Below are 27,771 nucleotides of genomic sequence, written 5' to 3' on the forward strand. Positions count from 1 at the left end.
TTCCCTGAGACAAGGTTTGATAGGCTTTGGAGAATTTATGTGGAAAGACCAGCTTCCTTTGAGAACTGAGACTAAACATGAAATATACACCAAAATAATGATTTCATTTACAACAACTTACATTTGGAAACTAGATGTATCAGTTTAAAATATGCTTCATAGTTGTCTCAGAAGGGCCACTGTCCTGATTGAAAGTCAAGCAAGCATCCAAACTTGTACCAGTTCATTTAAGAAAGCTGATCCAAAAAGAACTTTATACCTTCAGCTTGGGAACTGTTTTGAAGACAAAAGCAATTCTGGCAAAGCATTGTAATTCTATATAATCCAATAAATCCCCACAAATCTGAGGTTCAGGTCCTATGGGATGGCACTGGGGCAATAGCTGATTTTGGCTGATGCTTTCAGATCTTTTCTTTGGGTGATGTTGGGGGATAATAATTTATTGAGATTGCGGGGTGGGATTTCTGTAGCAGCATCAAAAGAAAACCTCAATCTGACTCTGGATCAAGGTTTTCTAACTCTACTCTCATGTTGTCATCAGGAGACTGCTAAATGTCTAAAATGAGTGTCCTACATTCTCCATGTGAAACCCCAGCCTGTGTTTTCCTGGGAGTCTCAGGGCGCAGATGTTCATTCTGTACTGTACTGCTGGTCCACAGTTATTCATTTCTCCTTGTCAAGTCCTTCAGACCCAAGAGCGTTTGGATATTATATACTGGATATTATATCAGTCATATTATATAATGTGCCTAGGGAACAGAATATTTTCACTATCAGTGTCCATTAATAATAATACATACAAACTGTACATATGTCACTATGCTTGGCAGATGCTTCTTGGAGCTTTCTTGTTTGGACCTCAGTTTAAAAAAAAAAAAAAAAAAAAGGAGGGAGAAACAAAGAAAAGCTATAGAAAAAGTGCCCACTTCTTTGGTCTATTACTCAGTAAATAAATACAGATAGACTTTAGGCAGGAAAGCCAATATCAAGATCTATCCTCTTGATATTGAAGGATATATCTTTTGGATGTTTTTTTCTTGCATCAACTGGTTCTTCATGGAAGAGATCTGCTCTCCAAGTAAGAAGGCACACTTCGGTGGGTTTGTTTGTTGTTTGTTTTTTTTGTTTGTTTGTTGTTGTTTCTTTCTTTCTTTCTTCAGTAAAGCAGTCTCTGGGGGGAAAAAAAATTCTTTAGAAATTTAAGAAAAAAATCCACCTCATGGCTTTCAAGCTATTTTGCAATGGAATCATTGATTGTTCAAGCATCTGTCATTATATTCATTATGTGTCTTTAGAATAGGTAATTTTCCTTGCTTTTTGATTTGTGTTTCAGAATGCATACATTCAGGCTTTTATCTGCATCTAATATGTGGTCGTCTGTAAGCACTTTCTACTCTCTTTAAACTTTCTAATTTCAGTTTGTTTCTTGTTACAAGATCCAAAAACAAATGATTTATGCTGAAGAAGATTTGGAGCTAGTGCAGTGATAAATGTAGTTCTTTCTTGGTTTTGTTTTCTGTAGAAGGAAAATCAAAACTTGGTTTTGGTGTTGAGAGCAGCCTGTAATGTCTAATTAGAGTTAGATTCTTTCCCAAGTTTTAGTCCTTTTTGACAGTGAAGACAGCTGAAGTATGCATATGACTTCTGTAGAGAGCACATCATGTTAACAAATTAACCCCCCCAAAAATATATAACAAAATTCTATCAGCCAAAGCAAAAACTATCCCAGTAGAATTATTTAGAAAATTTCCAGTAGTTGTGATCCATTCAGAGGTGCTCTCCTGTCCAGCTATCTGCACAACATTATATATGTATAAATACGCATAAAAAAAGGAAAATATGATTATCCTTAGGGAAACTGATTCTTTCAAATCTGATGGCTGTGGAGGTCATGTCTAGTAGCTTCTGGGTGTGTTGCTGAAGATATTCTGAATTCCCTCATTACAGGAGGGAATGTCATGTTCTGCAGTGATGCACAAGACGTCTTCGCAACTCCCCTACTTGTGCTATTCACCACCACCACCACCATTATTATTATTATTATTATTATTTCCTTTAACACGTCTTTTATGTGCCTTGTTAGACTGGACACATATATTACTGTGATGAGGATATCAAAGATGAAAAGTTAAGTAGCCTTTAGTTTCCTGTAGAGTTCAGAGGGTTATCTAATTTTTCTGTGGAAGTTATCAAGTGGAAAAGAGTCTGAAGATGGTTCTTGAGGTTTTGGAAGTTCTCAGTATCTCCTTTCTAGTTGGGCCACTTCCTGTTACCACCACTTGAAGCAAGTAGTTACTGACTTTAAACAATGCTTTCTGAGATCAGTGAGGTTATTCAGGTAAAAGTAACTACTCATCTGAATGGGGATTTTAGCCTGTGATCTGGCAGGCATATGAGCACTGAACTCATGCATTTCCATTTGCAGAATAAGCCATGAAGCATAACAATTTAGAAATGAGGAAATCTGAAATGTTGATTCCGAATAAACCTATAATAGAATTTCCAGAAGTGCCGGGATTTCATCCCACACGTGTAATTAGGTACTGAATATAACATATTGTAGAGTAAGGACTATACAATTATGTACTTGCTGAACTTGAAAGTTGTGCAGTTTTCTCCTTTGCTGTGATGCTTCTTTTCCTCTTTTTCTGATAAACTGTCTCATTGCCTATTTGTCTCTTGAATGTTTTTTTTTTCTTGCCCGTGTTTTGTGTCTGGCTAGACTTAGTAGAAGTAACTGAATATCTGAAGTCTGATTTTTAAAAACACGAGCTGTGACGGCACATTCCCCGGACTTCTCACTGTCTTCCACCTAACTCTGTTTCTTCTTTTCCCTCTACAAAGCTGGAAATCAGTTTTTAGTGCTTAGCTTTAGTATTTGAAGGCTTATAATAGAACCTGTGATTATAATCTATATTTGGTTTATATCAGACATCTGGTTACCGCTTTGTTAAAATATATGCCCTATTTCATACGTGTGTGTATGTGGTAAAGCATACATTATTATAAAGGTTAACAAAGTGATTTGGAAGGAATAATCTTATGAAATTAGATTCACAGATATTTAAGACAAGTTTGAAGAGTTATTGGCAAACATGCAGAGCAGCTGTGTGTGTGCGTATTATATAAAAACAAATTAAATGTGCAAGACAGTGGAGAAGCAAATCAGAGAGGGAAAGCAGAATTTCACGTGACATTCATCCTGCCACGTCTGTGAGAATGCGACAATGATGATTTATAATTACTGTGATGAAAATAACGATGATTCTGCTGTCATATTTTTACGATAGCCTCAGGAGTATAAGTAATTATGTGATCAGTTGATTCTACATATTCACAAATTTAGCTATTTATCATAATTTGGTTAGTCACTTGGATTTAGTCCAGACTCTTATTTCATACACTTAATTGTAAAAAGGGCAAGTGTAAGGAAACAAATTTCATTTAGTTGCATGTACCCAATCAAAGTTGGTTCTATTAATAGAATCCACATTATCAATTGCATGCTTGTTTATTCCAGGTTTAAAACAAAATGTGCACACACAGTACAAAACACTGAGAACAGAAACACAAATAACACAAAACATAATAATAATAAAAATCCTCACACAGAAGTGTTGCAGAACACACCTACATTTCCTTTTTGGAGACTTTCAGTGGTTACCTAAAAATTGCATATTTGTTGCATTTTGGCTGCATAAAAGTTGGATGTTCAGTGATTAAATCAGATGGAATTTAGGGGTCCAGCTTTCATTTTTGGTTCCATGCCCACTAAGGCCCTTCTGTGCTGATCCCCATCCTAGTATTGTCATTCATGCATAAATTTGTGCTGATTTCAGGGCATACAAAACTATTGTTATTTATAAAACTGTTTTATCATAAACTGTTTTTGATACTTTTGTGGCTGCCAGAAAATTTTGTCCCACCTGCTCTACTTTCCCACAAAGACCCTTGGTTTTGGTATTGAAAAGAAAAAGGCATACTAAAAAGCTACTGATGGATGTACAGGTGTATAGCCAATTTCCAAGATACTACTACACAGTTGCACACTGAGTTGTATGTTGTATTTTTGGCTGATTCTATAATGTTATAAACTGGCTGGAATATTAAATAGAAGGAAAATGTTATGCTGAAATTTAGTCATGACAATTTCAGTGGAAGTCTCAAAAGCACTTTCAAGGCTTCAGATTTTTCTGATTTTCTTTTCTTTTTGATTCTTATTCCACAGTAGGATGAGATTAAAACTTCAGCCATCTTAACACCTTGGACTTAGACAATATTTGTCTTTGTTTTTCTGAGGCAGAGAGGCAAATTAGTGAAAAGGCACTTTATTCTATAAAATAAATTTATGCTCAGAATCTGTTAACGTACTGGAGCAAAATTAAAAGCTCTATATACTGATAATGCCTTCCTGCAGTCTAATAGTACTTTATATACAATAGCAATGTTTTTTCTATATATTTCTACACTAATAATGTAGAAGGCCAACTACTTACCTAACGCTGGCTGTTGCACGACCCTCTTTTTGCCTTCTAGGGGCCCTTATGCGTTCAGGCACAAAACTTAACGTGGCATCAAATGGTCCTAGAGGGTTTCTTTGTCTGGGCAGCAGCAGGCGCAGTGATTACAAACAAAGCATCACAATGCCTCTGGTGAAGTAGCAGAGCAGTCAGGCCTAGATATCTTGCAGCCTTGGTCCAAGACAATGAGCTATGGCCTGCTTTTTATCAGTTTGTCTTAAATTCCCTGATTAGGCATGTTTCTTTATCGTATGTCATTCGCTATCTTCCCAGCCCAATTATACCTACAAGTTTTCAAGCACATGGTTATATGAATGGATTCAGTGTAATTCAGATTTGGCAGATAGGCTAAAGTTTTCCAGGGTTCTTTGTAGTTAGTTAAAAGCTGAAAACCCAGTGTTTGTATCGCTTGAATCATGCAGATTGTTCATCTCTATGCAGCCATATACTTCCTGCTACCTTGCGCCATTCTTCTAGGTCTTGGCAGGCTTCCTTCAGGGATCAAAGTAATACCCTTGCATTGCTGTGCTACTTTTAAAGTAGCTCGGATTGACATCGAATGCCTCATCTCCTGAGACTTTCCCACGACAAGTTGAGGGGCTATGGCCCAGAGCTGCATTCTTTTCCCTCTTATTTTCTGATCTTCCAGCTTGGTGAGCCGGAATGAAATGGCTCTCAGGAGCAGTGGCAGACAATGGGAAATGATGGGTTTGTGGTGAGGCTTTTCAGATGAAATGAAGAGCCTGAACCTGGCCCAGAGGAGGGTAGAACTGAAGCCAAGTCCTTCTCTTCCAACTTAGCACAGGTTTTTAATTTCCAGGGTATCTGTTTTATGTACTGGCTGCTTCAGTTTGTGATGGCACCAAGGGTGATGATAGCATTAGAAAACAGTGGCTCTCACAATTTGAGTTGGTTCAAGGTTAGGCAGCAGCAAAGTATCTCACTGCTTAGACTCACAAGTTTGGGCAAGCAGAGGAACAGAACTGTAGGAAATTGGAGAACCTCCAGGTCAAGTGGTTGAAGAGTTGAGAAATCTGCGTTAACCAGATGCTTAGCTGCAAGGTTTAGAATTAGGGTTTGGAACTTCAATGACTTAAATCTTCTGAAGTCTTTTTGAAAGTCTTTACATGAGTCTAGTTTTATGGTTATATAAATTTTGGGATAGTGGTAGAAGGGACTCTCTGTTCCATCATGGATAAATTGTAATGAAATGGCAGTAGACTTAAGGAGATCAATATCGCTCTTCTGTGCAATTTTTAAAAAACAAAGTTACAGCAGAAAAGCCAGTTATTGCAGTGCTACTTAATTCACGTAGTAATAGAGTGTATTGATTGATATTATCATAAATAACAAAACGCTTCATCTGTGCCTCCTCATCGCCCTATCGTATTATGCGTACAGGCCAAGACTCAAAAAAAAAAAAAAAAAAAAAAAAAAAAAAAAGCTACAGCCCTTCTGAGCCTCAGGCTAACAAGCCTTATTGATTGCACTTGTCATGAGTAATCTAAAGCTAAAAGATAACAACTCATAGGATTTGTACGTAGCTGTTGTAGGCCAGGCTTGGACCCACCATGTTTTCTATATGGGCAATGTGTATAGAAGCTGTGCCTATGTTTTAGCAGCTGCAATGTGTTACTGGAAGCTGAGTGCAAACAGAAGCCTCGTGTTCTGAACAGTGACTGGCAAAAATCAATCTTAATTAGGCTGCAGATATTCAAGGCCACTTCTAAACCTGAGCCTCTTCTTGATCCCCTTTAATTATGTATTCAGATCAAAATGACATCCTGAGCTATTATCCTGCTTGTTAAACCCACTCAGTCACTTGTTGTCTGAGCAAATGCATCTACGTTTTACTAAGCGGTATAAATGGTTTCCTCCATCAGTCCCCTTGCTGTGGGAACTGCAGCAGTGTCCTTCAGCAACTTGGTTTCCTGGGCTTGCTGCAAAACTTTGGAGTTACTTTATGGAAGTTATTTTTCTATTCAGACCATCCTGACCTGTCATTTGGCCTCTTTCTCTGTTGGCTTCCAGGGGCACCTCTGTTCTTGGGTGATAACTCAGAACATTATTAAGGTATGTGCAGGGAAACAAAAGCTTTTCTTTTGTTTGTTTTTGTTCTTTTATCTCAAATATTAGTTCTCACTCACAACTACTCCTTCCCTTGCACTTCACAGGAAGAGGCAGAGAGAAGCACATTAGGTGTGGGAGCTTGGACACTTGTTTACTAATTAGTAGGGTTGACATTTAGGATTAGGTGAGGAGCAAAAGGTGTTTAACCAGTGTGCAGACTGATGCTAATTTAGTGTTGTACATGTGACCTTTCCTTTAAAAATGTACTGCAAACACTGCTTCCTTGGGTCTTAATGGCATACTGTGAGATAGTAGGTGAAACTGAGGAAAACACCTGAGCTAGTGTAAAATCCCCTCAACTTGCATACAGGTGAGATAGTAGATGGAATGGGAACATAATGAATCTGATAAAACTGTATTTCTAATCTCTCAATATTATCTTAGAGGGATGGGCAGAATACTGTGAGGCAGGACACCGTAATCCTGAGGATACGTATTTGGTAGCCAGCTGAATTACATATGAAAATGAAAGCTAGAAAAATCATAAGCATTTAAACAAAATCAATGCTAACATGGGCACATTGGAGGTGATGCCAATGAAGGTCTTTTGCTTTACATGGAGGTCAGCACGTTCCAGTGTTTATTCAGACCAATGGGTTGTATTCCCTGTTTATAAACACTGTTTGGCAGAGGTCCTTTCGTAGGACCCCTTCTTGTTTCTCTCTCCTTTCATTTTGATTTTTTTCTTCTTTATACTCTTTTCAGTGGAGTTTTGTTTCTTCTATTATTTAGTCCTTCTTGCAAAGTTTTGTTGGATGTAATTTCCATACTTTCTGTTCGTTATAGTTTTTTTTAAAAAAACAAAACAAAACAAAAAAAACTTCTGTAGCACTGTTTTTGCTGGTATTGAGCTACTAAACATTAATGCACTGCAGACAAAATGTGTGTGTGTGTATATATATATATGTGTGTGTATATATATATATAGAATGTTACCTCTGAGATGTAGCAAAGGGAATACTTGTGTTCCAGTCCTGTAAGAAACATGAACTCAAATTTTCAGGAATCAGATAAGAAAAAAAAATCTCAACTGCATCATGCTTAGTTCTCTGAAAGGTACTGTATCGTAATTTTGTCAGAGGATATAGTCATATATGTAGAAAGGTTTTTTTATTTTCATTTACCTGAAAATTCTGGTCTGCTCTACTACTGCTCTTAGAAAGAAAGCTGCAAGTAAAGCTCTTGTTTGTGTCTGTTATACTGGACCTTAGGATTGAATTTGTGATGCCCTAAATAAGAAGAAAGACTCCTGTCAGTTCCAGGATTTATCAGTCTTTTGTGCTCTGTAGTTTTCTAGTAACATTTGAGGCTTCTGTGGACCTGCTGTGCAGAGGGCAAAACTTCACAGAAGTCTTTGGAAGTACCTACAGAATAATGTTATTCATGTACTAATATAGCTTGGTTTAGTCAGAAATTGCTTTCTTCAAGCTTTGGTAATAGGTTTGTTTTTTGGTTGCTCTAATACCAATTTTGACCCCATGTGTCTTTGTCACTACTGTGACCTAGAGTCAGTGTCGTCTGGTTTTTAAGCTGCTGTCATCATGAAAAAGTCACATGGGAGTGACATATTCTGATTTGTCTTCAGGGAGGTCCTGACAAGTGCCCTGGACAATGTATCAAAAGCAGAGCCAAGGAAATAGGATTCAGGAGAAGAAGGGAATTGTACTGAGGACAGCTGCAGTGTGGGCTGGTGAGACTACAGGACACCAAAGATCCTGTTGTGTATGTGGATGCTAACAAACTCTTTGTCTGTTGTATATTGCTGTTCACTTTTATTTCATCATTTGATCAGAGACAAAAGCTTTATATAGTTTTTAAAATAAGTAACACGGTTATTTAATGTGATTTATGTCCTTAGGTTGCAAACATTTTTGATAAGGTCGGTGGTTTTTTTCTCTTTTCTATTTAAAATTTAAAGGAGAAGAAGAACATTAGTTGACCTGATAAAATGTTAGGACTATCTAATAAAGGGGATCTGAAGTTACCTGCTACATCTTAATTTCATTACTATATTTAATAACTTAGATTATTATTAGCATATAGTCCTTTAACATGTTGTCCTGCAATCCTATTAGTAAACAATGGATCAACAATTAAAAATAATTCCTTAGTAGTCACTTTAGACAATAAGCATTCTAAGCTTTACCATTAGACTTATTTGTTATCTTTTCCATATATATATACTTTTTGTTTGTTTGTTTATTTTAAAGTTTTCACATGTCCTGGAGTGTACTCCAAAGAAATAATTTTATTTTTTAGATTTTGGTTTCTTTTGCTTTTTGGGCAAAATCATGACCTTCAACTTTCCTGCATCACCGCTGGCTAATGACTAACTTTCAAATTAATATTCTTCTCTGTAAGTGATTACTGCAGCATGACCTTACAAGTTAGCTTGAATTTTAGCCCAGATTCTGGTAGGTCTGGGTTTATAATGCATTCTTATTAGGTGTCCAAGATGGATGTTTCCTTTTCCCGAGGCTATCAGACACTTTCAAAAGTAACATGCACAGTAGCTGTAATATTACACCTAGTTTTCATGATCTGAGTGGCCTGGAAGCATTAAAAAACATGTAATGATACTCAAGATCAGGGCTGAATCTGACCTTTTATTACACAGGACAAAACAGAGGGTAAACAAATATCTTCAGATAGAAATTAATGTTAATTCACTTCCACCTCCCTAAACCTGCCAGAGGTCACTACTCATCTGGGCTATTAAAATGCTAGTGTTCCCAGACTCAAACAAAACAAAAACATACCAAGCAAGAAAAACAAACAAACAACGACAACAAAAACTGGTTCTTGGCAGAACAATTCTTTCACCCACCATTAGGAATTTGTTTCTGCTGAGGTCTTTACTTCCTCCTTTCTCTAAATTACGTTCAGGAAAGTCATGTTTTGAAATGATAAGTTGGTGGAGCACTGAATCTTTATTGGAGCTAATTAGCTACTCTATCTTTGGTATGAGCTTTTGCTTTATTTTTGACAGTGTACCACTATCCTTTCAAGAAGTATCTTGTTCTGCTTCCAGGCATACTGACTTTCCAGCTATGCTATAAGCAATTATTTGCAGTAACACATCTTTTTAAAACACCATATTTGTGTAAGAGTTGTTACTGTAAAGGTCAGTACTCTGATACCATTACTTCGCAGTAATAGATGGGGGAAAACCAGACCTAGAGAATCATGGGCACAATCAGAAGAAAGACTTAACTAAAGTCAAATAGAAGAACACAACTCAAACGTTTCTTAATGGAGTGTTTTACTTGTCACCAATGCGCCATGCCAAGTCCCAGTTCACCTGGACAGATACCTGAAGGCTTATTCTGCTTTTCCTTTGTTTTTTTGTTAAAGATATGTAGGGAGACCCTATCCGTACAGTTCTTAAGTAGATTAGACATTTATGACGAAAGAAATGGATGTATTTGATTCTTTTTCAAGAGGGAGATGAACTGTTTTCCCAAGGTTCTCCAGCTGCTCCAAGTGAGGAAGACTTGAAAGAAATTGGAAAGCACACCCAGCCATGCACCTTGACTTTGTTTAGCCTGGATATCAGCATGAGCCGTGCCATTCTCCCCATCTCCATGTCTCCTGACATGCTAATTTCCACTGGAAATCAGTATGAATTGGCCTGGAAGGGTACACAGTAACTTCCAGAAAGTCTCTGCAGTGGGCAAAATCAGGGGCCAGGACAGCAAGACTGCCTGTGAGGTCTTTTGTTCTGCTTTTCAGATGGGCCTTCTGTATTTGCATTATCAGACTCCAGTAGGGATTTCTGTTTAAAAAAAAAAAAAAAAATCTGTTAGCAGTCATGACGGGTAACTTCAAAAATGCTCTTTCCTTATTGCAGACTAACGTGTGCATGGCAAACTATAAAGTCACGCGTAACATTTATGATAGTGAAATACATCACTGACTTTGTACAAGAGTTTGATTTGCTTCAGGACCTAGCTTTGTGGCTCATCAGCATTTTATGTAAATAGGATGATTTGTTTTCTCCAACAGACAGTAAAAATAAGATGTAGTTGATGATAAAATATTCATACAAAAAAAAAAAGATCCATTTTTTCCCCCGAGGAAAGTACTTTAAAATGACAGAACAAGAAGAATATGCAAGAAAGTGGTCCAATGAATGCTGGACTGTTCCTGTTACTATTTTAAGTTAAAATTCACACAGGACCAATTTACTGACTGTAAGTCTTTGCCCTCTACTCAACATTGGTGAGGCCACACCTGGAGCACTGCATACAGTTCTGGGCCCCAAGTACCAGACAGATAGGGACCTAATGGAGAGACTCCAACAAAGGGCCACAAAGTTGGTAAAGAGAATGGAGCACCTCTACCGTGAGGAATGGTTGAAAGAGCTGTAACTCTTTAGCCTGGTGGAGTCTCAGGAGATCTAGTCAATGTGTATAAATACCTAAGAGAGTGGGCACAATGAAGATGGAGCCAGGCTCTTTTCAGTGGTGCCCAGTGACAGGATAAAAGACAAGGGGCACAAAGTGGAACACGAGAGGGCTAAACATCAGGAAGCACTTCTGTGCTGTGCAGGTGACTGAGCAATGGAACAGGTTGTCCGGAGAGGTGGTGGATTCTCCCTCCTAAGACAACCTGCTTGAGCAGGGAGTTTGGACCAGATCACCTCCATAGGTGCCTTCCAACCTCAACCACACTGTGATTCTGTAATGATAATCTTGTATTTCTGAGATAAATATGTAAATAAAACACACAAAAATGATAAGCAAAATCACTGTTAGTGATGCTTGTAGTAACAGAAGAAACAAAAAATATTATCAGGTGGCCTGCCTAAGCATGTGTGTGCATCTCTTAAATATTCTCTTGTGGTAACTGCTCCCAAGATACGTGCAACTTTATTTGGTGTTTTCTCTCTCCCACAAAACTCTCCTCTCTGCAGAACTATTTAATTTCATTGTGAAGCCTTTGGAGGTTCTCACGGTTTGACATATGGATGGAAACTGTATGTTTATGTCTGATCAGCTTGAGGTATGTCCTTACCTAAGATGTGGACGTCTTCAGAGAAAGCATAGACTGGTATTTCCCCTGTTAAAACTACAACGTGCAAATTTCTGAAGTTGGCACTAAACTACATTAAGCAGTTCTGCAGTTGGATTATTATGGTGGGTCTTCTCTGTTTTCAGCTCCTGTTTTCTGTGTCTCAGTTTATCATGGTAAATTTGTTCCTTCATCCAATTCTATGCCACATAGCAGAGAGGTCTCAAATCCCTCTAAGGAAATCTCCTAAGAGTATGAAAGTAGTAGTTTGAGTAGTTTGATATCATTACATCTGTGAAACAGTGTCTTATCCTGTATTATTATTATTTTTAAAAGCTCCCTGTAGATTTCAGTGTTGTTTCTATTTGAATCCTATGTATGGTTTAGAACTGTATTGATAATTTTGATCTTAATGTCTAATAGATTTATTCACCTCAATAGGGACCACTTATCTGTACATATCGCGAACTCTGACAAATCTATTAATAAGTGCATTCAGATACACAGCTATGTACGAATATAAATAGCAAGGCTACAAAGTCAAGTAGAAAGTTAGGAAATAGCAGAACTAGTTGCCTGGGAAACGTTAGTTTGGTTCATTTAATTATGTGTATTTTGATCTAAACTTAAAGGCCAGATTTATTTATTTATTTATTTTTCTGCATGGGAGATACCTAGAGGGGAAAAAGTAGCTAGAAGTTTACTACCTCTCATATTAAGTGTGAGATAATTATAATAAGGGGCTCTCACAGAACTCCTGTAATAACCTTTATCTTTATTGCATAGATGGAATGAAAGGTCAAGATCCGTTCAAATAGTATCTTCATGTAACAGACTTAGTGTTCGCTCCATGTTTTATATACATAATGGGCCCTCAGAGATTGCAAGGAAAGCAAACAGACCTCATCAATTTTTCTAATGATTCCTCTGAAAGATACTTTTTTTTTTTCTTGGTTTGTATTTTTAGCTCACTCTAACAACACCTCTATTACCAGGCTGTCAGAGACCTCATACATAGAATTTATGTTGGCTTTCATAAAGAAAAATTAGATGCTATCTCAAGGACAGACTCTACTTTTAATGTCATTAAAACTAAATGAGTTATTGTTGACATTCACTGAGGAACAGCAAATAGAATTAGATGGTGAAAAATCTTAGTGATAAGAAGATATGGTGGCTTAAACTGTCCACTGCAGAGAAGAGGTAATTTATAAGCATTGCTTTTTTAATGTATGTGTAACCTGTGCTTTTTGCTGTGGAGGCTGATTTTGTTAATCCTAGGGGAGGGATGGAGGTTATGGAGAAGAGGTGTGGTGTAGATTTTAGTTGTTATAGCCTGTGTTTCTACAGCAGCGCTGGGTACGTGGCAGGGCAGTTTGGCCCTGGGGTGCCTGAGCCACTGGGCATCCTCAGCAATGCAGCAGAGGAAAAAGCAGAGCTTCCAGGCCCCTTGGCTGCTGGGACCCATTCCCTGTCAGAGCATCTGGAGGAAAACAGAGCTCAAGGCAAGGGGGAAAATCTCAAGTTCGGTAGTGAAAAAATGGCTTTTGTAAACACAGGACTACAAGACACCTCTCTTTTGAGGTCTGTATCTTTGCATTTCCTTGGATATAACTGGGCATGACCAAATGCTTTTCAAATCTTAGTAAGAAAATCCTCGCTAGTTATTAGGATAAAGAAGCGGAGCTGGGGCAAGAGAGTTTTGAACACAACGTACAAGATTCTCACAACGGCACACTTTAAATTTATGCTTTTTACATTAAAATGCTTGATTCTGTAAAAGGGGAGAAAAGTGAAGTGGGTTTGAAGATTTCTTTCTTCTTACCTGGTTTGCCCAGGATTATAGGAAAAGCAGAAGGCTCTGGAGAGACAGAGTTTTATAAAACTCTGAGAAATGGCTGTTTTGTATGCTAATCCCACCTATCTGTAGATCTGTGGTACAGATGTTGTCAGCTTTGTTTCTTGTGTAACAGGGAGCTGTTCAGCTGTTAACTCCAAAAGCAGAGTGAAGCTGAACATGGAAACCCCACAGCATATTCTAAGCGCTCAAAGTATCTGGGCAAAAAAAAAAAAAAAAAAGAAATATTTTGGTGGTCATGAAATTGCTGTTTCATTTTACATCTGTGGTATGAAAGGTGGGTTTTCTTGTTTTGTTTAAAATTAAACAGGTGAATTTATACGTAAAATCTTAATGTGTAAAAGTTTTATGGAGACATTGTAAGGAGCTATTATAAATGAAGAAATGTTAAAAGAACATTATTAAGCTGTGAAGTTAGAAACCTGAAGGATAGAAAATGTCATTGCAAATTTAATTAGGCCCCCTAATGTGTATTCAGTAGGAATGGCTTTAATTACCTGATCACAAACTATTTTTGCACAGCATCCCCCATTCTTTTCAGTATAGAAGCTGGATAGGCTTTAATTAATGAGCAACTTTTTGGTGCTTTCTTTTCTCCTCAATATGCAGCTCTAAGTTTTTATTTACTGTATACTCTTCAAGCCTAGCTCCAAAAACATAATTATTCATTTCTTGATGGGAAATTCTGAAGTACACTTCACAAGAAGATTATTTCACAAATATTTGTTTATTTTCAAACCATCCACAAGGGATGATGGGTTATTATGATATTTTTCAGACAGTGAATTGTCACAAAGAGAAAGCATGTATTAATTTGGAAGCTTATTTTAAGACAAGTAAAATTGTTTTTTAGCATTCTATATGCATTTAAGAAAAAAATCTTTTTACTTCATTTTCATATCCTAACAGCTGAAACAAATCAGATCACACAACTGTAAACAGTTTGTGTTTTTTTCTCCGTTCTAGAATGTAGTGAACATGAGACTTTGACCTGTTCAAAGAAATAGTAAGGGAGAGCAAGAACATGCCTTGTGCTAGAGAGATATCATATCTCTAGACATATCATTAAGGCACTAAGCCGCTATATTTGAGATGGCAAAGAGCCACATGTAAATTGTTGCCGTGAATCAGTAAAAGCAGCTCTGGTGATGATGGGAGGTAGCTATAAAAATAAACACACCTTCATTGTTCTGAGGAATGGATGCTTGTTCTGTATTTAAAAATTACTGCGTGGTAAGGAACCATACTTCTGGCATCTGGAGCCTGAACCCTTTGCTTATGAGGTGAGTCACACTTGTTCCTTCTGTTTGCCATTTTGATCTGCATGTTTTTCCTGTGATTGTAGTATTTCTACAAGGTGGAACTACCCAAATAACTTGCAGCACATAGTATAAGTAGTTGCCTGAGAGGCAAAAGTGACTTGTTACTAGGAACATTGAGCCAGTATCTCTTCCTTCCACATGTCTCTTAATCACAGGTTTAGTGTTTAAACCAAAGGGGAAGGAGGCACCAGCATTAAATGAAGTGAGCCAGTTACTTGTTCCCTAATGGGCAATTTGAAACAGAGTTCCAGATGGCCCTGCCATTTCCATCTGAATGTCCACATTCCAGTTATGAATTAGGAACAATGAAGACTTGGAGCCTAAAATTCCCAAAATGTGGTTGAATGGCCTAAAATATCAGTTACGTTGATGTGCTCCCATACTGGAGTCTTTCTACTAATAAGCATTTTCTGATGAAGTGGAATTAGTACATAGCATTTTAGAACAAAATTCTTCAGTCCTTTACCTATAGTATCTCTGTAAATCGGATACCTCATAACTAGTAGTTTCTGCTGTCTCTGTAGTGTGGGTGGGATTAAAGTGTATTCTCCTAGATTCTTCCGAGACCTACAAATGAAAGTTATTTTTCTGGCTTCCTCTCCTCTTGCTCATTTGCTGCTGACCACATGTTCTGCAAGGTTGACAGTGTCAGAGGCAACACCTGCCTTACCAAGGAACTGCAATTAGCACTAGAGCTTTCTAGGAACATTCCCTACTGCTGATTGAAACTGAGGTTCTTCAGGAATAAAAATGACCATGTACTAGAGGAGAGGGCAGTAGTCCACAGTAGTCTCTATGGTACTGAATGCTGATATTTCCAAGCTTTTTTAGTACTTGCTTGGCAGCCGTAAAGTTTTTGACAAAGGATGGTGTATGGATGGATGTGTATATGTTGATGTGCAAGCATGTAATTATCTGTATATCCATGTGTGATTTTTTTTTTAAATGAAGTGGAAAAAACAAATCCTATTGTGTAGTATCATTGGTTCTTGCATGGCTCAAAACTACAGTTAGTACTGCACTTGCTACTCAGATGTCTGCCACAAGCAGAAAATCCCCTGTGTAGCTGTTGGTAGAAGAGCCTGAAAAACTTGATCAGATGTTTTTCAGAGAGACAACAGAAGCAAAGTGATAGTTTTGAAGTGAGAATGGCCACAGTAAAATTACATTGCTGCTTCTGGTCAGCTCTGTGAACTCTGCAATGTTTCAGGTTGGATCAAGCATTAGAATGATCTGTTCTATTTCTGTGGTCAAGGTCTACGAGAACAGACCTGAAAGGGGGCTGTATTCCTCCTCAGAGACAATCTCACTCATCCTCCCTAGGATGCCTACTTGCTAAAGTAAACTCGGTCCTTTGGGGAAGTAAGGGATTAATCTGTGATGAAGAATTTAGCATGCTAATTGCTAGCAATTCTGCCTTCAGTCAAAAGTGCACAGAGAGACTATGGGGAAGAATAATAATGGTCTCTGGATTACACTTAAATCCACTGAAATGTGGCACTCTAAATTGTGTCAGCACTTTCAACTTCCACTCAGGTAATCAGCAGATTATCTTGACAAAGAAATAAAAGTTGCTCCAGGTTTAAACAGGCATATGTCATTTGAACCCACCATTTTTATTTTATTTGGCTTTACCAAAGTATGGTTCAAGTCTTTCTTTAAAATAAATAAAGAGCCTGTATCTTTTAGGTGATAGTCTGGATTCTGAGCCTATTCATTTAATTCCTCTAATCCTTAATGCGACAGTAAACAACATAGTCTTACCACAGAATCATGGGATCATTGATTCTGATTCACCTCATTTATAGCTGAGAGACACCTCCTAAAATATCCTCCATAAAAAGATTATGCAACATCCAAACCAGTTCTAAAAGTAAAGATTTTCTTTATTAATCTGTGTGTGTGTGTGAGTAAAAATCTGACTGGTCCATTAACTTCTATTTACAAGCTGTTTATATGCTTCAAGTTTAGCCTCCTCAAGACTCTATCCATTTTTAAATCCACTGTTTAGCCATTACAGTTTCTGTGTTTCTTGGAAACAATGGTGCACATATTTACAGAATATTTATTTAATTTCAGCACTTTTCAAAGATTTCACATTTCTTTACATCTACAGTTAGTGGCAACTGCATGGTGGACTGTGGATAATGGTTTTCTAGCGTGAGAGGGAGAGTGTATTTTTTACATTATAATTTCTAGCATTTTTACTGAAATACATAAATAGTTCTCAGCTAAGATCAGAGCTGTGCTTTGCCATGCACCACAAACATCCATCGAAGTGAGATGACTTTTGCTTTAGAGAAGTAGTAAGTAGGTAACCAAGACTAGTATGTTATTATTACCCCTATCTGACAAATGGGAATCCAAGACCCAGGGACCCTCAAGTTTAAGAGGCAGGAAAATAATATGGGACTCCATGGGTCCTGGTGTGCTATGTTGTTAAGACCAAGGACTTGAGTTTTGGAGCATAATATAAATTTCTTATGCTTTATGCCATGGATTTACTTTGTTGTGGAAGGTGGGATGCAGAAGCAAAGACTGGTAAGTGCTCTTTTTGGGATAAGGTCAAGATATTCATGTGGACAGAGAGGAGGTTGGTAAGGGCCCTTCAGGTACCAACAGGGAGACTATGCCCTTCCTGCAAGCAGTCTGTGTCTCTTAAATTACACACTGGTGAACTTTACTCCTAGCATTTAACCTGCTAAATGCCTGTAATGGCTAGTTCTGAATTATCAAGTGCCAAAGTCACTCATGTATAGAACCTATTATAAAACACTTTTTCTCACCATTAGTAGAAATATTTTTTTATTTTAATTTTAGGAAGAAAAGAAAAATGTTATTTGATAGTTTTTTTGTTTTTTTTGGGGGGGGGGGGGGAGGACAGATCCACACAGCCAAATATTTTCAACATGATGCCACCAGTGAGAGGCACATGATGGTTTGAACTTGGCTACAGATGCAATGGCCAGGCATGTGATTTTGTCACATTCATTTGGAAGGACACTACACAAGAATGCTGAATTAGCCCTCCTCCTGTGCAACTCGAGATGAGCTGGAGTTGAGTGATTATGGTGTCAGAATGAGTAGTAGTTTGATGGTATAAAGGGGATCTAATTTCTGTGGGTACCTCATGACTCAGAGCAGCAGAGGTTGGACTATTTGTGGACATTGCTTGTGGGAGGAAATATGATTTCCCAACTATCTGTAATAACGCTAAACCTAATTAATGTTTTCACCTTCATTGCTGGACAGTTATGTGGACTTGGCAAGTCATTACAGACAAAAAAAAAAAGTGTTATTTTAAGATAAGCTGAGCACTGAAGCACAGGAAACTGAGACTCCGGATTTTAGAATGTAGACAGCAGAGTCATAAGCAGAAAGTTTGTAGATTAGGTGAAAAGAGCACATTGCTGTCTTGGAATTTTTGGTGCCAAGTTGTAGCCTGAGCAAATCTTTCTACTTCAGTATAAATTTCTGGAAGTGTCATGTTACTGCAATAAATTAGCTACATTTTCTTTTACAATATTTCAAAGGACAATGGAGTATAAAACAATAGTGCAAAAATCATACTGTCGGCCTTTTTGCACATTATGAAATTTAAGCTTTGCCATTTCTTTTTAAATGTTTGCTGTCCATCTCCTCTGCTTTTCTAAAAATAGGTTCCAAGAGCATCTTTATTACTACTTTGCCACAGTACTGTTTTTTAAATTGCATGCTACTTTAACAGTCCCATCCACCTGAAAGATACTGATTGTGACTGAAGAAACATAGTTCTGAATCAGAAAGTGGAAAGCACAGGAGTTTAGGTGTAAGCGAAACTAGTTTTCATTTTGTTGCCTTTATATATGTCCAAAGCACATTGAGAATCATGATTACAATGTGCAGTGTCTTGGGTTTGTAGGAGTGCTGAACCAAACTCCAAGTTGTGAATTAAAATATCTCCCAGTGAAAGGAGCAGACTTTCAGTGATGAAATTTGAAATGTATTACTGAGAACAGTTTTAATGATATTCTTCAATCATGTTCTCAGAAGGTGATATTGCATACAGTTCTAGCATGGCTCTGCGAGTGTTGTCATCCTGGGTAGCATAAACCTTGAGAGATGAACTGTCTTTGTACATTGACAGCAGTGTGTTAGCCACTGCTTGTTGCTGAATCACCTGCTCCTTCTCATCCCATCTTGCCTTGCAAATCCAAGTTGGTTGCCGCAGTCTCCTACAGTGAACAGGCTGAAGGCCAAGGACTGGCAGGACCTTCACAAGTGGCTGGTGGAGAACATGGAGAGAGCATGATTAAGACCATTCAGTGCTACAGTAGATGCAGGAATGGTCTTGTCAGTGGTTGTTGCAAGCACCTATGAAATGTTTTTTATACTTCCAACATCGTATGTGAAGGGTCCAACTGGAGTAAAAGTGTTTAATTCCTTTTTCCGAAGAATTTGATTATGATAGAGCTTGGTAGCAGCAGAGAATCTGATTGGCAGAATTTTCAGTGACTTAAAAAACCATTGCAAGTAGTAAGTAGGACAAATTCTTATTTCTCAATATAGGGTTTTGACTCCACAATATCAGTTAGATGTGTTCCTAACAGCTAGGATTTGGGGGGATTTAATGCCAACCCCAATGCAAAATAAACAACAAAACCAACAAACAACAAGTAGATTAAACCAAACAAATAAACCAGAAACTTTAGGAACCTCCTTGTAGTATTCTGCAAATCATTATCAGTGCCTTGATTTGTTTAGTTTGGTTCATGTTCCAGGCCAAGGGTATGTTAGGGAAATGTTAGATCCATATAAGCACTCAGGAGGTTATTCGTGAAACTGAGATCGGGGCAAGCTGCAGATCCTTTGCAATATTTGGCTGTCATTCCAACTGAGGAGAATACAATGTAGTTTGTACGGGAAATGGCTGTTCCTCTAGGAGCTCTTGATATAGGTAAGAGTCTACTATTCTCCTTACATATTTAGGCAATGCAGAAAAACATGGGAAGGTAGTTACCATTAAAGGGTTGTTACAATAGTCTTAGCCTAAACAGGGTAATAAGCTCTGTTTGAAGCTGACATTAGTTATATTTTGACGAGTTTGTAGTGGGGCAGTTTCTGACAGTAGCAAATTTAAGAAACAAGATATTGTCACTAGGATATTTTTGGCTGGAAGCAGTTATGAGACCCACTAACTGAGGCTGTATATTAACGTTCACAAAATGTATATTTTCTTCTCCTTAAAATCAAGATATGTCAATTTCAAATCCTGATATTGTGTTACTTCAAATCCCAAGGTGTCGGTTACTCCTGAGGCTACATACAAATAGAGGATGTCTCTACCGTCTATATGTTAAGATGAATTTCAGTGTTCATCTTCTGGTTTCAGTGTCCTGAGTGTTGCAAAACTCCTACACTTATTAGCAAGTACCTTCAGCTGGCATAGGCTGTATACCATTGTTCTAGAAGCAATTGCTGCTAATGATGCAGTAAGTGGCAGGCAAACTGGGACTGGAGGCAAACTACAGTTCCTTACTCCACTGCCTGATAGTTGCTCCTTTTGGAGCTGAGGGAATGGATCAGAAAGGTTATCTAAACTCCAAAACAGCCTCCAAAATGCTTAGTTCTGAAATTGGTAACTTCCAAGTAAGGAGACATTTAAAAATATTCTCTGGTGTGGATGTTTATTTAAAGAAGTAGGTTGTAATTTGAGTTAGAGGATTGATTTTTACATCCTACTACAGGCTCCTGTCCTGACCCTGGGCAAGTTTTCTTGTGGTTCAGTGACCAGTTATGACAGCAGGGATGGGAACTATCTGTAGTCAAGTTTTTGTCTTGTGCGTGGACATTAGAGCATTTTGTGGGGAAGGATCTTCCCTTGAAATTCCTGGCAGAATGCAATCTGACTTCTAGCTGGGGTTTCTGTATTTGAGTAAAATGCTCATCAGTGTGCTGTCATATCATCTGGGATAGATGGTTGAATAGCTAGGAACTTGGTATTCTTTTTCCAATGTCAACATTTCCTTATTTCATTTTTTTCTTGTTTAATTTGTTTCCTTCATCTAATATTTAAAACTAACAAGCACAAGTAAACAGAGAAAGAAAAATCAAAAGACTAGAACTCAAACTGGATTTCTTTTTTCTTTTATGTAATTCAATTAAATACATTCTTCCTGTGATGCATTGAGGAAATATATTATTACAGACACAAATCACTTTGTAGTGTTGCATTATTAACTGCTTCTGGAACCAGATGATTTTTCTGCCAAATTAGAAAGAAGAATACATAGGATGTAATGTCAATTATCCTAATTCTTATGGGTCCTTCAACATTAGGGATTGCATAAGTCCCCAGAAAGGGGATGCAAAGATGTATGTGTATGCACGTACTACTATAGGCCACACTCCTGGGCAGGCATCCAAACAGCTTGGAATTTGAGGACTGAAAACGTACCAAAGAGACAAAGGGTACCCCCAGGAAACACAGGGGTGGTCTTAGCAGTGTAAGGTCCTAAAGCTCTCCCATGTGAATGAGAAGTGCAAGCATTGTTCAATAGTAGATACGTATTTTATTAAGATGACATTGCTAGGATAGAGAAAATGCTGCAGGAATTACTTGAAAGTTATTCTGCTTTGCTGATTCAAATATCTGAAGATTTCATTAAACTGCCTTGTAAAATTATCACTGTAGGGAAAAAACACAAAAAATAGTGGGGAACAGAATTAGGTGATTCAAAGTAGTCTTGATCCATCGGGCTCAGGCAGGAGGAAGAGGTGGGTGTGGGTACAGCACTACAACTGGCTGCTAGGAGCATCTAACGATGTCTTCTCTGAGAACAGAAACAGTATAGTACATTTGGAGAAATCGGTGGTGGGAAGCCAGTTATTTAACACATATCACTTTATTCAGAAACCTTCATGTCCTCTTTATTTTTTCCCGGAGACTTAAACGAGACTTTCAAAAGTCCTAACCTTCAAGATTTCTAGATCTTTGGAGAACATTTAAAGTGCCGCATAGGTCTCCCCTATGATAGCTGTGCCTGTGTCTGCCTGAGTATTAGAAATAAACAATTTGTATTTAATTGGATGTTGGAAAGCTGGAGATTTCTCACATCACTCTGATGATCCAAGATTTTACTTATTTCTAAAAACAACATCTGGATTTGTTTATGTTGCTGTTAGCCCCTTGCCAGGAGTCCAAGCGGCTATTTGAAAACCAGTATAGCAAACAGTAGGTCATGCTTACAGCCCCTTCCAGTTTCTTGGGCCATCATAGAGAGCTGTGCTTACACAGGTGCTGGATGAGTTTGTGCTGTAATTGGTCAAGGTTGTAGAAATGAAGACAACAATGTAAAAAAAGAAGATACAGGATTACATATAGAATCATCATTTAGGTTGGAAAAAAACCACCAGATTGTCATGTCCAGCCATCACCTACCAAACCCCCTGTGACCCAAATACCTAAGCTCCACATCCACTTGTCTCTTGAATGCCTCCGGAGATGGTGACTACACCCTTCCCTGGGCAGCCTGTTTGGATATGGAATGATATAAAGTAAAAGATCAAGCCCTGGTTTTCAACATTCTCATTGTTTTGCCTTTTTTTTTTTTTTAACTCTTTCACCTCTGCAATTCTTGGGCTTATATAGGCATGCATTTCATTTATTTTCCTTAGACCTTTTGTCTCCTTTTGCAGTATAATCTAGGGTGCCGTGAATGTCAGGATGAATGAGGAAAGCTGACTCTACAAATTACTTACAAAGGGTTAGGAGAAGGGAGTGAAGAGGAGGAAGTCTTCAAAAATGTTGCACAGGGTTATTTTGTGACAGGGAAGGAAAGGCAGAATAAACAAGAATGAACAAATATACAACATCTTAAGATACTTGAAGTTTTTATTCAGCATGATCTGATCTACATGTTTTCTGGTAAGAAAGTGTATACTTTGTGATATTTGACTCAACTGTGGTTAAAACTATCACCAGGAGTGACCTTAAAAATAAACCATAAGGGTGCATAAAAATGAAAAAAAAAGAGTTCATCTATTTAAAATGTTTAGTTTTGTTTTTCCTTAGTAGCTATCAGTAGCAGTCAATAACATTTAAGAGTGCCTCATCTGCACAACAGTAGAGTGATGTCAGGCAAAATGTGGCTTTATGATAAAACTGAGGAAAAGAAAAACAAAGAATGACTATCATCAGAGCATCCTGATGTGTGAGGAAGAGAAACTTGCAGAAGCTCAGCTGACTGTTGCAGCTCTGTAGGATAGCTGTGTCCTGAGAGAGGGCATCCATCGGGCCTCGCTGCATCCCCTATTGGCTGGCCAGGATCAGGTAGGGTGTGGGAGCTGCAGCCCTTGCATCTGTATCCTGGCCAGTCTGGTTTCTGATCACCTTGTGGTAGGCTGGGAGCTCTCAGTCCTGGAGACCAGGGTATTCCCCACCGTGCCCTTCTCATCTGTTTGTATTTGGAACTGGAAATACCACTTGGACTGCAAACCTTGGAGAAAGTCAACATGCAAACAGCAAATCTCCCAGAGCTGCTGAGTGTGATACTTGTCTGTGGCTGCTGTAAAATCCTTTGGCTTGAACACAGGGGGAGATAAATAAGTGTTCATCATTGCTGGGTTGCAGCTGAGCTTATTTTGCCCTGTCTAAGCCATGGCAGAACAAAGACATAAATTAGATGTATTAAAGGGGCTGCTTTTGTAGCTTAGTAGGGCTTGGCCGCATCAATCTGGTCAAGGGCAACTGCAGGCAAACAAGATTTATTCACTTGTAAATTGGGCAATATATAGGGTACCCACAGGTTCCTGCCTGGAAACCAAAAAGTGGAGATTATTGGTCTTGTATCTACCATTCATCTGCTCCTTGGGGAAGCATAATAAAAACTTAAGGACTAGTCAAAATATTTTGATGTGTTCTTTGTAAGAGCCATATAAAATTTTTCAAGTAATGTTTTTTTTCTCGGTTATTTGATATACACCCATGTAACTGCTAATGCTTCATAAACATAATATAATTTGTAAAGATGGTCAGCTCTGCAGGAATGGAAGGAAACTGATGGACTTATGGTACAAACTCTGTATTTGATTTTCAAATAACTTTGCAGTTATAATTCCAGGTTCTGACTAGTCAATTTATAGATAAATTTTCCTCTTGAAAAACTACCCGTGTCAGTACCATTTATTTTTCAAGGGAAAGGAACATTTTCAGTGACATTTTTCAAAGAGAAAGTTTGAAATCAAATTAATTTTTTATTGTTTTTCAGAATTGTTCTTTTCAGTATAGTTGTTGGAAAGTAAGCCAATGAATAAATATTCTAGAAATAAAATTAGCTTTTTTATTGGAACTCGAAATTTCCTATGAGATGTCACCAACTCCAAATAAGAAATTTTCTTAATCTTCTTCACTGAGGGAAAAGGAGTAGAGTTGAGGTATTTCAGCTCTTATGCTTGTCAGTAAATGCCCTTGAGACACCGAATAGTTATGAATCTCTATATACCATCTCTATGTAAGAGCTTACGTATTTTATTAGTTTTTGTAGTTTCTGTTGTCTTTTTCTTTAGAGGATTGGTGAAGAAATCAGCAAAATTTAGCAGTAGGTTTGACATTTAATATAGATGGACATAAAATCTGACTAGAAAAGACCCTGTCCAGAAATCCGAAGAAAACCAAAGCTTCTGGGTCCACAATTTGTGTTAAAGTGATGTTAGTTGTTTGACTGGTAAATATGGATAATACTTTCCCAATCTCCTCTGTCTGTGATGTCTGTTTTTTATATTTTTATAGCCCAGTGTCATATTCCACTTCAGATATCATTTCTTCAGACTGAAAAATCCTAGTCTGTTTAATCTTTCCACATTTCAAAGGCATTTTATACCATAGGCCAAACGTGTTTCTGTTTCCTCTATTTTTTTCCTTTTTTTTTTCTAATGTTAGATGGAGAGACTTCACAGTTCCGAAGTTGCAGACACGTAGCTGTTAAATGTATAATGATATTCATGTTTTCTGGTTGGTTAGTTGTTTCCTAGTTTTTCTAACAATTTCTAGCCCCTCGTTTTTTTGGCCACATTTGTATCTAGAAGTGATGCTGGCACCCAGCAGTTCACAAGGCTTCAAGATTTCTGAAAATGGCAGTAGCTGATTTACAATCTACTTTAGTGTGTGTTTGATGAGGATGATTTTGTCTGTGTGCTGTGGTACTTTACATTTGCTGATATTATATTCATTTTTCCATTTTACTGCTTGAATCATTCAGTATCATCACATCACATCCTTGTGCAGGTAGTTTTTCGCTGTTGGTCTTTATTTTTACAATCCAACAATTTTCGTGCTATCATAAAGTTTTGTTATTCTTCTGTTTCACCTTTTTTTTTTTTTTAGTTCATTTATGAATTTAAGAAATGCTATAAATCAGACTGGATACACCCTAGCATCCACTGAATATTTTCTTCCCAACTTTTCTTTCCTCTCTTTAACAAATTACTAACCATAAGGGCACACTCCGTTTGGTCATATGCCAGCTTGGTTTGCTTGCTTTTTGTTTTTCAATGATTTTTGATAAAAAAAAAACAAAAAAACTTTTTGAAAGTGTGAGCGCTTAATATCAATTATGCTATTCTTATCAATAAATTAATTCAGATGGAGACTTCTAATAGATTTATGAGATTTGGCTTCACTCAGGAAAAAAAACACAGGAAGTCTTTTAGTCATTCTGCAATGATTTGCATGTTTGTTTATTTTATTTTTAATGATTTATAGATTTACTTGTATGTGGGTACTGACGTGTGTCTTAACGCCCTTTAAAAAAAAAGTGGTACTATATTTGCCATATTAGGTTTCTCTGGTAATGAACTCAACTTGCATTATAGAATAGACACCACAGCTAACAGTTTTATATATATATATATATGTCAATTTTATACTGAATTTCCTTGTGGAAGAATATTAGTAGAATGTAGTGAATTGCGACTGTTCATTTTACATGTTAACTCAGTGGTTTGATTTTTCTCACCCATTTCCCTAAAAGAAAGAGTTTAGAGTTGAAATTACCTAAAGTTTTGCCCTACAGATCTCTGCTGTTAAGAATTCATTTAATTTCTCAGCTGTGTACCGGACTTTTTCAAGCCTGCCTTGCAGACTCTTTTTCAGGCTTTTTTTTTTCTGTCATTGTTTTACAAGTTATTAATTACTTTTTTATGTCTTATATCAAATGATTGATCTTTTTTTTTGAATTCCTACATTTATACTGGTATTTGGTATTAACTGCACAGAGAAGATCTTGATCTCTATTTTTATCATTTAATTGTGACTCCTTCTCTAGAAGGAGTCTTCTGCTTCCAGCAGCCTCTTTTCTCTCTTGTTAAATCAGATTGTTTTTATTTCTTTCATTTTTAATTTTTCAAAGTAAGTGACATGTATTTCTTTTCAATCTCTAATATGGGGATTTTAAATTATCTCCTTGCTGCCTAAAATAACTTACCCTGTTGTTTGTTGCTTTTAATTTCTATATAACAAGTCGTAATTTTTATGTGCTAACTCTTCCTTTACAGAGCAGCTTAATTTCAATTTATGTATTATTTTTTTCATGTGTGTACCTCTGCACTTGAAATATGTTGTTGAACTTCAGTGGGGTGTGGCCACTGCTGCAGAGTACCTCCTCAATAGCAGTGTTTTCTCATGTGTGCTGCTTAAAGCAAGCAATGTGTCTGCATTTTAGGTATCTTTGCTGCTAACTTGAGCAGTTGTGTGTTTCTATTTTCTAAAACTCAGGGTTGAAGTTGCTGCCTGTCCGTTCAAAGGTAACAGAGGTCTCTGTTTTCTCTCCTCATGGATCTTTATCACCATATCTACCATTGTATGAAATGGTAACATCACCTGGTCATGTTCTTAATAACCTGGATATAATGCTTTAGTGCTCTGAAACGAAACTTCAGAGAGATTTTAGAATGATCAGTAGTACCTCATTGGCCCTACTTGGTTCTAACCATTCTTTAAAGCATAACTCCTCTCTTTTACCAGAGCTTCCCACTCCATCCTTGTGTCATTTGTACTCTGCCTCCTCCATGTTCTACTTTCCACTAAGCTCCTGGTATATCTGCTAAGCTGTTCGCTCAAATAAGGTTTTCACCTAGCTTATTTTAGACTTCTGCCATTAGCATATGTATTTTTGACATAACCCTAGTTATCCTAACATCATGATTAATTGGGACTTAACATCCTGAGACCGTGGTTTGCTGTGTTCTGTGTGCATTTTGTCATTTTTTTTTTCTGATGGAGGAAATTCACAAGGAACTTTTATGAATTAATTCCTCATTAAGTCGCATAAAGACCAAGATAGAGGGGGAATAAGACTGAGAATGCTGATCTGAGACCCTATGAGGATATCACATAGTAAAGATGTGGAAGTCTGCATAACCACTGCATGTTCTTTTAGTCATCTTTTGATTCGGTGGTCTTCTAAATAACTGTTGTCTTAGCACTGTTTTCTCAGCATGTGTACCAGTTGCTTTCAAGTATTCATTGACGCTACTCTGTTGAAATTTGAGGAGTTCAAATGTGCATAAGACCATAGTTTTGATGCAGGTGCACATGAGGACATTTCAGTGTTCTTATTAGTCATTAAATTTCTATATTTTCAGGCTACTCTTCTGTTCGGCAGAAGTTGGGGTCATCTTTGCTGAAGACTAAACAACGAACATAGAACCTACCACCACTTATTGTAAACATATCACAGTATGCAGAAATTCTGAGATGAAATCCTGTAATAGGATAATTTCCTTCTCTGTGGGTTGCATTATCTAAAACACTTATTTCTTTCTCTCCTTCTTTGTTACTTTTCAAGGTGTAGTTATTCACACTGCTTTCAGTAAAAATGTTAAACACAGTGTCTTCCTCTTAGTATTTTCAGAAAATGTTAGGTGTTTCTATTTCTTGTTCTAAAATGTA

At 37.4% G+C, this 27,771-nt stretch overlaps 1 protein-coding gene and 1 long non-coding RNA gene across 9 annotated transcripts in view; one reads left to right on the top strand and one right to left on the bottom strand.

Moving 5' to 3' along the window:
- CNTNAP5 (contactin associated protein family member 5) overlaps positions 1-27,771 on the top strand; it is a 289,841-nt gene that overhangs the window by 92,288 nt on the left and 169,782 nt on the right. The window lies entirely within an intron of this gene.
- Positions 1,048-27,457, bottom strand: LOC308198440. The gene is made up of 2 exons (XR_013953920.1): positions 4,497-27,457; positions 1,048-1,171 (listed from the first exon to the last, which is right to left on the bottom strand). It is a non-coding gene; the product is annotated as an uncharacterized lncRNA (long non-coding RNA).

The sequence above is a fragment of the Anser brachyrhynchus genome, assembly GCF_964034855.1.
Source record: "Anser brachyrhynchus genome assembly, chromosome: 7".
Lineage (NCBI taxonomy): Eukaryota > Metazoa > Chordata > Aves > Anseriformes > Anatidae > Anser > Anser brachyrhynchus.